We start from the raw sequence: 15,390 nt of genomic DNA on the forward strand, positions 1-15,390 counted from the left end.
CATCATAAATCTAATCCATTTCCGAAACCATACTCACACCAAAGTCACCGGTGCATCACTTCACCCAAAGTGATCACCAACTCATTATCACCCGCGGGCATTAGTGGCACCCGACGGGGTTTTCATAAACTCTTTATTTAACTCCACATCATGCTCATGATAAAATGCTCTATTATTACTTGTCAACATGATAATATCATGACCCTCACGGGGTCAAGCTCAATGCAGTGATTCTACTCTACTAGTCAACATGAAAGTAGCATGATCCTCATAGATGGTAAGATCAATCTCATCAAGTTTGTGCTCCGAGGAGCTATGTGAATAACACTACTATAAATGCAAGTGCTTCGAAGAAGCCTTCGGTACCATCACATCAATGATGAACCGGCATCGTGATCACATGCAACGGAAAAATACTTGCTAGTATAGCATGCATCATTTTATTTACTTAAGTCATGGCAAAAGGGCATGCTTTCCTTGCTCATGCAAGTACTCGGGGTCTTCGAGGTCTTCCGCTCCGTCCCCGAGTACTCCATCTACCGTCAACTACATCGGAAATAACCATAGTAAGCCACACATCCAGCAGAATAAAAGTGCTCTATAAATAGAAGTTATATTTTTCTTGGACCTCTCTGGTCATAAGAAAAATACCTGAAGCTTGATATAGGATATTTTGGTCATCAATGATTTTTGAATGGATGGAAAGAGCAATAGATGGCCATTGAAAAGGCAACATAAATCTTTCTGTTAAAAATGAGTGGAGGCACCCATTTAACAGAGAATGATTTTAGAAATATTTAGGAAGCGGTTTCACTGGATTTGGAGTTGAAATGATTATCCTAGAGATTTTACAGTGAGGAATAAATATCAAAGAGAGCTATTTATTTATTGCAATATAAAGAAGTCACACAAAAATGTTGACCATGGCTCTAAAAATGGAGAGGGATTTTAGAAGTCTCTGGAAGTTGGAATCACTCCATTTGGAGTTGAAATGAACCCTATAGGATTTTACTAAGGTGGGCTAAATATATTCAAATCTGCATTTGAATAATAATACCACAAAAAGTTTTCTTGTAAAAATGTGCAAGGCACATATTCATATAGAGCTTGATTTTAGGAACCTGCAGAAATTTGAATCATGTAATTTGGAGTTAGTATGAATTTGATATGGGATTTATAAGTTTAAGTGAAAGGGAAAAGGAGATAAAGAGCCCCCTTATCGGGCTAACTAGCGCACAGGGCGCTGGGCAGGCAATGGGCCGGCCCAGTGGCTCGACCACCAGCGAGGGAGGCCACGCAGGAGGCACCTTTCCTGGGGTGCGCCTTCGGCACTTGAAGGCACCCACAGCCAGTGCCATGTCCACTTAGCCGCACGGGCCCGATTGGAGAGAGGCTGACGAGGGGGCCCTATACGTCAGCTTCGTCTCCCTCCTCCAACTCGCGCAGAGGAGAGGCAGGAGATTGAGGGCTCGCCGGCACGTGCTCCTCTGGCCATCCCTGGCGAGGCCCGGCGCACTGGCGGGTTCGGGTGGCCGCGCCACGCCCGACCGGTGCCCACGCGCTAGCAGGGAGGTGCTGCAGCGACGCCGGCAGGGTGGCCACGAGGGGGCCAACGACTTCCCCTGTCCCCGGCAGCAGCAGCGAGGAGGAGGGCTCGGAGGGTCTCGAGGGAGGAGGTGCGGTGTCCTGGGGTACCTCTGGGTAGCTAGATGGGAAGGGGGAGCCGAGGGAGCTCAAGCTCATGCTCGGCCGAAGCTTGCCATGGCGGCCGTGGGAGGAGAGGAGGAAGCCAGGGAGGTCAAAGGGGAGGCTCCAAGGGTGGCTAGGAGGGAGGAAGGACTCGGGGGAAAAGGATTTGAGGCTCTGGTGCACGGGGGGAAGCCATATGGAGAGGGGAAAGAGGGGAGAGCTCAGGAGCTCTCTGGAGCTCTCAGAACACGGAGTAGACAGCGTGCTAGAGGGGTTTTGGAAGCTTGCTGGTGGAGGGGAATGGCTTGAACGGTCAAAAGGGGATGCTCTGGTGTTCCGAGACATGGTGCCAAGGAGGGGACCGAGCTACAGAAGGAGAAGAGGGTGCAGAGCACCATTACTGCATGCTAGAGTGGTGGTCACCACGGTCACCTGTGTCCTGGGGCACCCCTTGGCCAGGCCAAGGTGTCAATCGTGCAAGGCATGCTTTCCACGATGCACTTGAGGAGTTTGGAGCCAAGTGCAGAAGATTTGAATGGAGTTTGACTGCTGTGAACTTTTCAGCAGGAAACTAGGGGCTGCTACAAATGGTTTTCACAGGCAGAGAGGGGAGGTGAAACCATGTCCTGGAGCACCTGGTATGGAAGGACTACACGTGTGCAAAAATTGAGACCAAGAAAAGAAGTGTAGCTAGCACTTGCTGTACAAAGCCACATTTCAGCCAAAAATGAACTTGAAGAGGTGCTGCTCATTTTTCCTACATGAGCATGCCATCAATTGATTTGAAATGATGCATTGAGACACTAGAGAGGCTCTGGAAAGAATTGGGGGTGATAGCTTAAGCAGAAGAATGGGAAAAGAGGTAAAACAGTGCTGCCAAGGGTGAAAATGAGACAAAATTACAAAGGGTCCTTCCCCAATAATTGACCAGTGGCCATCGGAAAGTTACTGGAGGTGAAATGTAACTAGGTGAGGCTGTGGTAGAAAGTTGAGCTCAAGGAATAAAGTAGAAGGGGCAATAGAAGCCAAATTAGTGAGTGCACACAAGGTGTTTGATCTGTGGTTAGGCTAACAGATGGATTCCAATGGCTGTGAAACTTAAGAGGATCAAATAATAGATGAAAATAGGCTTGCACACCAAATTTGGGATTTGCTGGATAAGTTTTCCAATGTAGACTTGGAAAACCCTAGAAAGGGGCAGAAATGGGTTTCTTCTTAGAACCCTATTCAAATAAATTCCCACAAATCCAATATTTGGTGTAGGGGCATTATTTGAGCATTTAGGCATGCACAAAAAGTTTGAGGTCAATTGGACAAACTTTATATAAAGTTTGTCAAAGTCAGAAATCAACAGAGAGGGTTTTGAGGGTTTTAGAACAAGTTCCTCTATTCTCCTTGATGTACCACTTGGTGTGGATGCCTCATTGGAGTACTGGAACATGTCCACCTAATTTGAGCACAATTGGAGACACTTCACAATGTAGAGTTGGTCAAATTTGATTCTGGACAGATAGGGTTTTAGAGGGATTAGGGGAGTCAAATCAACTTGGATGGAAATGAAACTTGGCAAGATCATCAAGAATATCATAGATGACATGCTACAATTTTACTGGAATTTTCTGAGAATATTTCTTATAGAAATATTCCAAACGCTTGAAATAGGGATGAATGGTTTTGAAGGGATTTGCCCAATATTTTGAACATGACCATGTGTTGAAACTCATAAATATGGAATAAATATATCCACTGAGTTTCCCTAAATTTTCTTAAATATTTTGAAAGCAATAAAAATAACTTTCCTTCATAGGAGACCATTTCTCGCCTCACAGAAAGGCTTTTAAATAAAATAAGAAAATAACCTTTAAAATAATAATAAGATGGTTTTTGCAAGTCATTTTGATAATAGGTTTTGAATAAAACAATTGGTGCAAAAGAAACTCCCTAATTTGAGGACTTGTAGTGCAAACCTCATCTCAGGAGTTTGAAAGTTTAATTCAAAGAAAAGCTTTTTGGTGAAAATAATATTTGGTAAAAACAGATATTTGTTCAAAACACATGGCATGATCATTAGGCAGGAGATCATGGAGTAAGGAGGTGATTAGGAGAGTGGCAAGAATTAATGGGGATCAATCACATGCAAAACAATCAGGCAAACAATAGTCACTCCAAGCATCACAAGCATTCACAAAAATTTAATTGGTCCTAAATTTTGAAATAAGTTAGTCACTGAGGAAACCCAAAAATTGGGGTGTGACACATTGACATGCAGAAAACAGTACCAATAAACTGACACCATCATATGCTACGTTCATAGTTTGGGTTTTGTCCATTCATCATTTTCCTAATGATGTGATCCCGTCATCAAGTGACAACACTTGTCTATGGCTAGGAAACCTAGACCATCTTTGATCAACGAGCTAGTCAACTAGAGGCTCACTAGGGACAATGTGTTGTCTATGTATCCACACATGTACTTGAGTTTCCAATCAATACAATTCTAGAATGGATAATAAAAAATTATCATGAACAAGGAAATATAATAATAACCAATTTATTATTGCCTCTAGGGCATATTTCCAATAGTGTTGTGAAGACGATTGTTACCAGTAACGCCGGAGTTAGAGCTGTTGTTACTAGTAACTTTTGTAGTTATTAGAATTAACTCGCCCTTGTAATGGCGCTCAGACAGTCGTGGCACACTCTATATAAGCTGCACCCGAGCTCCTTGACACGGGTTGAGCATTTTGTAATTTCACACCCCCCATTTGCAAACACTAGCATTCGGGCTCGAGACGTAGGGTTGTTACCACTCTCGAGTGGGTCCCAAACTCATACATCCAAGTGTATCCACTATGCCGTAGCTAGACTTTACCCCTCATTCGTACCCGTGGTACTATTGTCAGGATCATTGCCACGACAATGTCAGCGTGGGCTATGTCACCGACTTGGGCCTTCGTCGTCCCCACCCACCTTGCATTGTGGCTCCCCTAAATCCGCGCTCATTGGGCGTCATTCGCCCGCTCTCTTCTCCGCATTCTGGGAGGACGGGCAAGGCCTCCTGTACTTCCACCCACCCTGGCAAGCTTCCTCCCCGACCTAATGTGTCGTCTCCCCTTCGTCGTCTTTTCCTCCTTGCATTGGCAGAGGAGGTGGCAACCGTGTGCGCGCGTTCGCGAATTTGGTGGCATACCACTGTGATCTCCCCCCGGCATGATAGAGAGAGTTGATCAGTCAACTCGACTCAATGTAGATTTATACGGCAAGACAGTGACCTTATAATCACCTCAACACATATACAATGACCGTAATGAGCGTATTCCAAAGTTCAGTGACCGTAGTGTGCTTTCGACTCAAATACAATGACCGCCATTGTATTTATCTCCAAAAGATATAAGTGAAGGTCAATAAGTAGTTAACCAATTAAGTAGCTTCGTGAGGACTCTCTATTAATAAATGTTTTCATATCTGATATTTATTTTGAAAAAATAAAGAAAAAAAAACACACTCCAAGAATAGCACATATCATGTGAACACTTAAAAACTTATGCTCAACATACGCTAACAGATAGTTGTTGACCAAGAGAGGTGGGATGCGTAGCATCCCCAAGGTTACATGCTTGTGACTTCTTGTAATATTGACTTGGTTTGCCTTGGGCATCCCTAAGGTCGAGCTTTCATATCTCATTCAATCCTCTCATATCCCGGTATCACCTAAGTCTCAAAATTTTCATGCACACAAAACTTGAAAAGAACTCGTGAGATAAGTTAGTACACCTAAGAATAAACCAACATTTCATGTACTACCAATACAAGTTACATAATAATTTCCAAACATTAGGTACTTCATACTATCATTTCCACAATTTATATATACCAATATAATCCATAAAACCTCTAGGATAAGCAGATAACAAAAGAATGACACCAATCTGTCCAAACAGAACAGTCTATAGAATTAATTTAAAAATTGTACTTCTCGAACTCCAAATTTTTTTAGAATTTAGTACAAGATAAATATTTTTTATGGAAGTGCAGTGTAAAATTTTCAAAAACTTTCATCGTTTTAGTAAAATCTCATAATTTAAATACTATAGCAAAAGTTTATATTTTTGTACAACACACATCACACATGCAATTCTAGCATTCTAAAGGCAATTCTTTGAATTTTTATTGAAAAACAAGATTATAAATAACATCAAGAAAATACTAATGAAATAAAATGACTCTCCAAGCAAAACACATATGATGTGACGAATAAGAATATACCTCTAAGTAATATATACCAACAGTGTTGATGACGAAAGACGGGGTGCCTTCCGGGGCAACCCCAAGCTTGTAAGCTTGAGACTTCCTTCTATATTATCTTTAGGGTGCCTTGGGAATCCCCAATTTTAGGTTCTTTTTGTTCCTTATTCTCCTCATATAGGTATCTCACCCAAAACTTGAAAACTTCAATCACACAAAACTTACCGGAACTTCGTGGGATGGGTTAGTGTAATAAACATAGATAATTCACTTAGGTACTGCCAAGACAAGATTGATAATGGTTATCGCATAATATCTACTGTATTATGTCATTTCCAAAATTTATATCACCGAATATAAGCTATGAAAACATTAAAATAAGCAAACTACGGATACAAAACAAAATCTGTCAAAAATAGAACAGTCTATAAATATCTAAACTTAAACCGTACTTACCTATATATGAAAATTCTGAAACGATAGGAAAAAACGGAAAATTTGCATGTAAAAACTATGAAAAATTCAGAATTTTGTGACTCTCCACTAAAATCAGAGAAATTCTACACTTGATGTTAAAGTTTTTGTTTTTGCACAAAATCAAACAAACGAGTATCCACACTGTCCCAAAGGCTTTACTTGGCACATTATTGAAACAAAAGACACAAAACATGAATACTAATAGCTTAATCAGGTGAACACGCAAACACAAAAATTATAAGTGTTGGGTTATCTCCCAACAATCCCTTTTCTTTAATGCATTTTAGCTACGCATGATGATTTCAATGATGCTCACATAAAAATAGTAAATGAAACATGCAAGAGAGCATCATGAATCATATGGAAAACACATTTAAGTCTAACACTACTGGAATCAAAGATTTTGCCATCAACCACTTCTTTGCCATCTGCTGGCTGATGGCAAAGAGTCTCTTTGTTGTCAACTTCCAGAAAACTGGCATCAAAGATATGGCTGATGGCAACGGGCCTTTTTACCATTAGTCAAACATTTGTCGTTTGTCAGCGGATGGCAAAGAAGGGCAAGGCAGACAACAAAGGGCCCAGACCCCACCCTCCCACTTTGTCGTCTACCAGCTGATGGAAAAGAGGGAGTAGGAAGACGACAAATATACAGCCTAACGGTCGCCGCACCCCCGCCCCCACCCCCTCTTTGCCGACTGGAGGCCGACGGCAAAGGCCACCTACCCGAACGGCCGCCGTTAGGCCCCTCTCTCCCTCTCCTCTCTCCCTTATCTCCCTAACGGCTAGCTATCCCACCCACCCACCCCACCCCACTCTGTGTCTCCCTCCCTCGCCCTCACTCACAGCCCGTGCTGCTAGCCACCAGAGCTCCCCTGAGCGGGCCACCCCTCGCCTCCTCCATCTCCCAGCGCCAGCCCCACACCGGCCACCCCTCCCCGCGCCGGCCACCCCCGCTCCTGTCGGTGCCGGCCACCCCCTCCTCACAGGTCTCCCTGTGCCAGCCACCCCTACTCCTCCCCGCGTCGAACAACCCTTCCCTCAGCCGACGCCCCTCCCCATAGCCGGCAACCCAACCTGCAGCCGGTGCCCCTCCCCGCAGCCAGCTCCCCTCCCTGCAGCCGACGCCCCTCCCAGCAGTCGACGCCGTTGCCAGCCCCGACGCCCAACCGGCCCGCACCCCCACCACCCCGGCCCCCACCACACCGGTCGCCCGTTGCCCGTGCAAGGTGATTTTTTTCTTTGTTTTGCTAATTAACAGATTTAGTGTTATATATAGTTTAGTTGGTAGGTTAGTTAATTAGTAGATTTAGTGGTAGTTTAGTTGATTGATTTAGTTTATTAGTAGATTTAGTGCTAGGTTTACTTAATTAGTGCGAGGTTATTTGTTTTTTGTTGTTGTTTTTTATTAATTAGTGGTAAATTCCGTTTTGTTAACGAGTGGTAGATTCTTTTTTAGTTAATTAGTGGTAGATTTTGTTTTTGTTATTTTTTTATTGTTTAGTGTTATATAGGTTTAGTGATATGTTTAGTGCTAGGTTTAGTTACTTAGTCATAATTGAAATAAGTAGAAAAACATGAAGAATAAAAGAAGAATAAGTAGATAAGGGAAGAAGAAGAAGAAGAAGAAGAAGAAGAAGAAGAAGACGAAGAAGAAGAAGAAGAAGAAGAAGAAGAAGAAGAAGAAGAAGAAGAATAAAAAGAAGAAGAAGAAGAAGAAGAAGAAGAAGAAGAAGAAGAATAAGAAGAAGAAGAAGAATAAGAAGAAGAAGAAGAAGAAGAAGAAGAAGAAGAAGAGGGGGAGGAGGAGGGGTGAAGAAGAAGAAGAAGAAGAAGAAGAGGAGGAGGAGGAGGAGAGAGGAGAACAAGAAAGAAGAGGAAAAAGGAAAATAAGGAAGAAGGAAGAAGAAGAAGAAGAAGAAGAAGAAGAAGAAGAGGAGGAGGATGAAAAAGGAAAAGAAGGAAGAATAAGAAGAAGAAGAAGAAGAAAAAGAAGAAGAAGAAGAAGAAGAAGACGAAGAACAAGAACAAGAAGAAGAAGAAGAAGAAGAAGAAGAAGAAAAGGAAGAAAAGGAAGAAGAGGAAGAAAAAGAAAAGGAAGAAGTGGAAAAAGAATAGGAGGAAGAGGAAAATGGCACCCTGACACGATGACCCGACACCCCGACACGATGCCCCGACACCTCGACACAACATCCCGATACCCCGGCACAAAACTTCACGCAGTTGTTAATACACCGCCCCCGACGCCACTAACCCGCAACCCCCGATACCTCCTCAGCCTCCTGTTGACCGAAAAGGTGCTCTTTGGCCTTCTAGAGGTCGTCGGTCGCGGACCTCATCAGGAGAATGCTCGGAGAGGAGAGGAGAGGCACAGGGGAGAGGTCTCCGGAACCGGAAGAGATGGCATGCTAACCCTACGACCGTGCGTTGCCATACCTGAGGGCGCCGGGGACGAGCGAGTTAGGGGGTTCCTCGATGTCGATGGAACTCTAGATGACATCTATATAGGTTAGGGTGCCTCAACATTGATGGAACCCTGAATGGCATATATTTTGGGTAGGGGTGCCTCCGCATGGACGAAACGAGTAGTGCGAGTTGTTTTTTTACAACTTGGCGGTGGCATCCTGTTGTAAATATTTAGTTAGGTTGACATAAAAAATGCTACCTTACTCATCGTTGCATTTAAATGTGCAGTTATTTTTGTCGCTGCGAGGGTCTGGTGTTCGACGAGCTCCGCCCCTGCGTTCGACTAGGCAAGATGAGTGATCGTGTGTGGATGTACACCGGTCACCCTTAGTCAGAAAGAGATGACCCAAGAATGGTTTCTAAAAACCAAGGACTTTGCGAAATCCGCATTTGCAAATGGCCTCGAAACAAAATGGTGCCCCTGTCCTGGGTGCGACAACTATTAAAAGAGGACATAGGCTGAAACGATTAATGACCTGCAGAGGAGGGGTTTTAAGCCTAATTATACGGAGTGGACATTTCATGGTGCGTCTATACAATGCACCAGAGCTGAGGTGGTTCGTCGTCGCACCAACGAGAATGGTACCGGGATCGAAGACATGGTGCAATAGTTTGATGATGCTCAGGATTCGGACGATGAAATGAAGGAACCTGCAAAGGCCTTCCATGGAATGTTGGAGTCTTCAAAACGTCCTCTCCATGAGCACACTAAGCTTTGTCAGCTAGATGCCATTGCATATGTAATGGCTCTGAAGGCTCAGTTCAACTTGGGAAGAGAATGCTGCGATGCGATGATGACACTATTTTGATGCTTTCTACCCAAAGGCTATGTCATGCCTGCAAACCTGTACCAGTCGGACAAAATACTTCGTGTACTTAAGATGCCCTATGAGAAGATACATACCTGTGAGAAAGGATGTGCCTTATTTAGGAAGGAGTATGCGGACTTGGACTATTGTCCCATCTGCAAGTCTTCCAGGTATGTTGTGGTAGACAACGGTATGGGTGAGAAGATCAACACCGAAATCCCAGTTAATGTTCTTTAGTATATGCCAATCATACCAAGGCTGCAACGTGTTTTCATGGTCGAAGAGACAGGCAGATAGATGACATGGAACAAATTGGGCAAAAGAACTGAACTAGATGCGGATGGGAATAAGATGACGGTACACACATCGGATGGGGAAGCGTGGAAGATTTTGATGGATTACATGAGGATAAAGCGACAGATCCAAAGCATCCTCGAGTCTGCGTCACCACAGATGGGTTCAATCCCTTCGGTATGACAGCATCCCAATACAGTTTGTCACATCCCTGACACTTTAAGCAAGTTAGCTTTGTGCTCATGTTTTCTTTGCATTGCATCTAGGAAATTTCAACAAGAATAAAGTAAGTGGTGAAGGAAAACTCAAAACCCTAGTCACTTCTTTAAATAAAGGAAATCTCAAACTAGTTAAAATCAATGAACACAAAATGGCCTCAAGAAAAGTTCAAACTTTTTGATAAATCATGAAAGTATATAAGCAATGAAGAAAACTTTTTTCTTGACACTTTAAGCATTTTAAATAAATGCAAAAAGCTACTGGTTTCAAGTTTTAAATTTGAAATCAGAAACTTTAAACTTTCAAAAATGTTGAAAACTTTAGGAATGATTGGAAATATTCCAACAAATATTCTAAGGTGCTCAACATAGTTTTTACAAACTATTTGGGAGCTGAAATAAATAGCAAATCAATTTCAGTATTTAAAACAAAAACAAAACAGAAAGAAAATGAGAAAACCTTACCTCACGCTGACGTGGCCCGACCCATCTTCTTCTGTCGTCTTCCTCCCCCGCCAGAGGACAGCAGGAGGTGGCCGCCGCATACTCCGGCGCGGCCACGCACCTGTGCGCCTGCCTGGCTGCCGCTTCGCTCTGGCAAGCACGGGGATAAGCTCCCCGAGCTCGTAGCTATCCATTCCCCAGCTCATTCCTCCCCCTCTCCTCTCGGTTCCCTCGATCCCCTCTGCCGCCATTGACAGGAGCTCGAGCTCGAGCTCCCCGTGCCCCTAGCCATAGGATCCTCATTCTGAGTGTGCCGTTAGCTCCGCCTCGTCGATCTGGTCCTCCCTGCAGAAGCCGAAGCCTTCCTGAGCCCTGCAACGCCCACTTCACCGTCGTCTTCAACCTTAGGCCGCCGGCGAGCTGTGCTCGATTCGTCGCCCTCGGTGCTTCCCAGGGCCGTCTAAGCCCTTCTCTGCACTCCTCGTGAGCTTGCGCATCTTTTCCCTAAGCTCTCCCCGTCGATCCCCTCCTCTAGGCTTAGTTCCATCGGAGCCCGACGAGGACCGCCGCTGCAGCTCGTCGCCGGTAGCCCTCCGGTGAAGGGTTGGTCCGTCTGAAGCCACCAGCAGCCTCAGGACATCACGTAGATGCTTTAGGTGCCCAGCCCCGCGCGTTTTGACCCTGTATTCGATGGCTTCGACGATGTCCGAACTTGGTCGCCGCCAAGCTCATCGCCGGCGTTGATTCCGGCCACCCCAGCCCCTGGGGCTTGTTCCATCGTGCGCGCCGTCGAGTGGCCGTTCTCCCCGTGGTCTCTGCCGTGAGTTTGGCCGTCGGAGGCGAGTTTCCGACGCCCTCCACCGTACTGGTGGTCGCCGGAAGCTCCCCGCCGGCGAGGACGACCTCGCCGCCGGTGGATCTCAGCTGGCCTGAGCCACTGACGTGTGGGGCCAGCCTTTGGGAGATTAAGAATAATAAAAATAAAATCAAATAAGTTTATAAGACACTGACATGTGGGTCCAGTAAGATTAATCAGCAAATTAAGTTTAATTTTAATCTAAAACTGACCAGAGACACTGACCAGTGGGTCCCACTGGTCAGGTTTGACTTTCAACGGCTAGTTGGACCTGCTGATGTCATGCTGATGCAGTAAAGGGATTTTCCAGTATAAAAATAATTCCAGAAATGTTTAAAACTTCAAAAATTCATAGAAATTAATCTGTAACTCCAATGAAAATAATTTATATATGAAAAAGTATCAGAAAAATTCAAGGAATCTGAATATGTCATTTTCAAACATGTTTGAAAATGTTACAGAACCCAAACATGTAGATTAATGAATAAGTCAATTCTTATAAATACTTTATAAATGGAATATGGAAAATATTTGATATTCACTATGATTGACATGATCAAATACTGTCCTAATTACAAACCAGCAATTTAACATGTCATCCCATGCCTGTTAACATCAAGTTGATCTGAGCATCAGGTTGAATCAATTAAAATGGTATCCGAGAATACCTCGTTTGGAGTGATATTTGAATGTGATTCAAATCAACTTCAAACCTAATACATGTTAGTTATAATAGTATATCACCTTGCATTCTCATGCCATGCTCATGCATCATCTTGATTGCACATGCTTGATATTGATTGTTGTCATTCCTTCCGGTAGGCTCCGCTCCCCCGGATTCCACCGAATATCCGTCTGACGGATATTGTCACTCCTCTGAGCAACAAGGCAAGCAACCATTTTGATCATCCCGATAAATCCCATGTTCTTGCTCCTGCACTTACTTATTGCATTAGGATCAAATGCTTCAACTGCTTTTGCCACGTTAGTTGAACCCACTTCCTTTGCATGACCTATCCTTGTCACAGTAAATAGCCGAACCTTGCAACCTAGCATACCTGGTAGTTTCTTGAGCCATGATGTGCCTTATCCTGCTATCCATGCTATGCTTAGAGTTGTGTATGGTCTGTCATCTGGGAGATGAACAGAATTGTGAGAATGTGTTCGGTAAGCAAAGGTTGTGTGTCGAACCTGATTTGGTAAAGGTACCGGTGAAAGGCTGTGTAGGAGTACATGGTGGGTTGTTTCATTGGAACCGTCCTTAGGAACTGAGTTCCGTGTATGTAATCCAAAACTAGATACTACCACACGTTGGGATACTTAATTGACTCTCTCGACTTATTAATCGCTTAGTGCTCGGTCCAGGAGTTGCAAGTAGTTTCTGGTGTTTATAGTCATGCTGGAGGCCGTGCATAGCGCTGACCTGAGAGGTGGGCTGTGATGCGGTAGGCAGTGGCACGGTGTACCAAGTGGCACCCGAATGGTGGGCTTGGGAACCCTGCGCACATCATTTGGGGCCGTGGCGGAAACCTCGGCCGGACTTCCGTGCGGGTTACCCTCAGATAGGCGACAAACCTGGACTAGGTACCAGTGTGGTTAATGGTCGTGGCCGACTCCCTCGTTGGGCTTCCGCTTGAAGGTTGCCGACGTGCATGACGTGCACATGGCGATAAGTGGCGAGAGAGTGTGTGACGAAGTACCCCCCTGCAGGGTTATGATCTATTCGAATAGTCGCGTCCGCGGGTATGGATTACTTGGAGACATATGTTGTTCATAGATAACTTCAATGGCTACTCATAAAATTGTCAAGATAAGCGTGAGTGTCGTGGACGGCACTTCCGTATGGAGACGGAATGATTCCACGATGGTGTATTGTTGTGGTGTTAGTGGACTCTTGTGCGAGAAATCAAGTTGTCAAAATTATTTAAAAATGCAAGTTGTCTAGCCACGAGTCAAATGATGGCTTTCCGCATGAAACCCCACAATACCTTATTGATACGTTGCATGAGTAGTTAGTTATCCTAAAGTATTGCTGAGTACCTTCGTACTCATGTTTGTTTAATAAATGTTGCAGAGGTTGCTAATGACCCTAATGGAGGGTTCTTCATAGACATCGACCCTTAATGTGTAATATTATGTGTGTGGCTCTTCCGAGCCTCTTAAATAAAGTTTGTATGTTTATGGTTATGTTGTGATGCCATCGATGTATCTATACATATCGGTATGCCATGCGTACGTGTGTCATACTTGATATGTATGGGGTTCGATTACCTAGTCGTGAACTTTAGTAGCACTCCTTACAAGGAAATGCCCCTTTGTGATCCAACGAGCCTTGGTAGTTCGCTACTGCTCCGGACACATTGGTTGACCGGCATGTGTCCTTCTTAGCTGTTGTGTCTGTCCCCTTTGGGGAAATGTCACGCGATGTAATGGAGTCCTTGTAGCTTACTACGACTCGTCTACACTCGCTGATGACCGACACCTGCTTTGTTGGGTCATGTATGCCTGTCCTTGTGCGGTACTGCCTCTTTGGTTTATGACTAGACTTGTCGATCCGGGTTCTTTGACATCGGAATGCTAGCGACACTATTGCATACGTGAGTCAAAAGACGCAAATGGTCCCGGCTAAGGTAATGCTGCAGCCGTGGAGTTAACCGTGCGTGAGACCGCAAAGGGATGCGATGCGTTACAGGCTGGATTCCTATGGCTTAGGATCTGGGTCCCGACTGCGTTGGTATCAGAGCCTGACTGACTGTAGGATTACTAAGCCAAACTGGTCGAAGTTGAGTCTAGAATTGCTTTAGTTATATATAAGGGAATTGTTTGTGGAAGGGAACGTAAGAGTCTTGTTCTCTCCTCAAGTTATTCTATTCTGATCATCCTCGTCTTTTCTGCGGGAATTAAGGACTAGGTTACTCATCTTCTTCTAGGCTCGTGTTTCTGATCGGTAGATTATAGGACTACGAGTCAAGAGTTATTTGGGTCTCTTTCGTTCCTAGGAAAAAGGAAGTAAGTTTGATGATCAGAGAATTGAACTTGATAGTTGAGTGGTTATGCTATTCCATTTCTAGGTTGTCTCAAAATTTGTTTTTGAGCATTTACAGCCGTTATGCTGCCCAATTTTGCATTCGGAGCTCTAATGCTTTTGCATTACTCTCTATTTACAGATGCCTGGCCGTCCTTCTCGTCAGGTGGTACGTCTGACCAGGTGCATTGATGTACCGGGTCATACGGCCATGCTCGTCAGGGTGATGTCGGTGTGCGGTTACCGCTGGTACCCCGAGTACACAGTGGAGGAACAGTACCGAGACTTCAACCAGAGCCAGTATATCTGCACTATTAGGGTATTTCCAGACTACCCTGGAGCCGAGGAGCCAATCCATTGGTCCTATGGATTGGGAGTCACTGTTGACATGGCAGTACAAGATGCTGCCTATTCAATGCTGACCATTATGAGAGCGAGACATGCACTGCTGCAGAATTCAGAGTTCTGCTATGTTCCGGTCTCTCAGCCTGGTGAAGAGGGATACCTCAGTGGAGTCTATTTTGATTCTTCTATGGAGGATCCACTACTGCAGTCCACTATTGAGATGCTAGAGAACAGAGACAGGGATGCTTGTGCTCTCCGCATGGAGCTTTATGCTACCCGTGCCCGTCTGTGGATGGCTTTGACGCAGCTGGCACCGGTAGTCCACACAGGGTACGGAGATATGGAGATGCTGAACCCTGTTAGGACCCATCTTCCGGCCCATGTTGCCTAGCCAGCTATATTAGGAGTCACCCCTCTTCGGGGACCCCTCTTACCACCAGTCAGGGGACCAAGGCCACATCCGTGTCCTTATGGATCTCAGGCTAGAGTGTTTCCTGATCCGCAGGTTGAGCTTCCAGGTCA

At 44.7% G+C, this 15,390-nt stretch overlaps 1 pseudogene; it reads right to left on the reverse strand.

Annotated features, from left to right (window-relative positions):
- Window positions 1-7,249: 7,249 nt before the first annotated feature.
- The window catches only part of LOC123450347, a 100,424-nt pseudogene continuing 92,283 nt past the window's right edge, over window positions 7,250-15,390 (reverse strand).

The sequence above is a fragment of the Hordeum vulgare genome, chromosome 4H, assembly GCF_904849725.1.
Source record: "Hordeum vulgare subsp. vulgare chromosome 4H, MorexV3_pseudomolecules_assembly, whole genome shotgun sequence".
NCBI lineage: Eukaryota > Viridiplantae > Streptophyta > Magnoliopsida > Poales > Poaceae > Hordeum > Hordeum vulgare.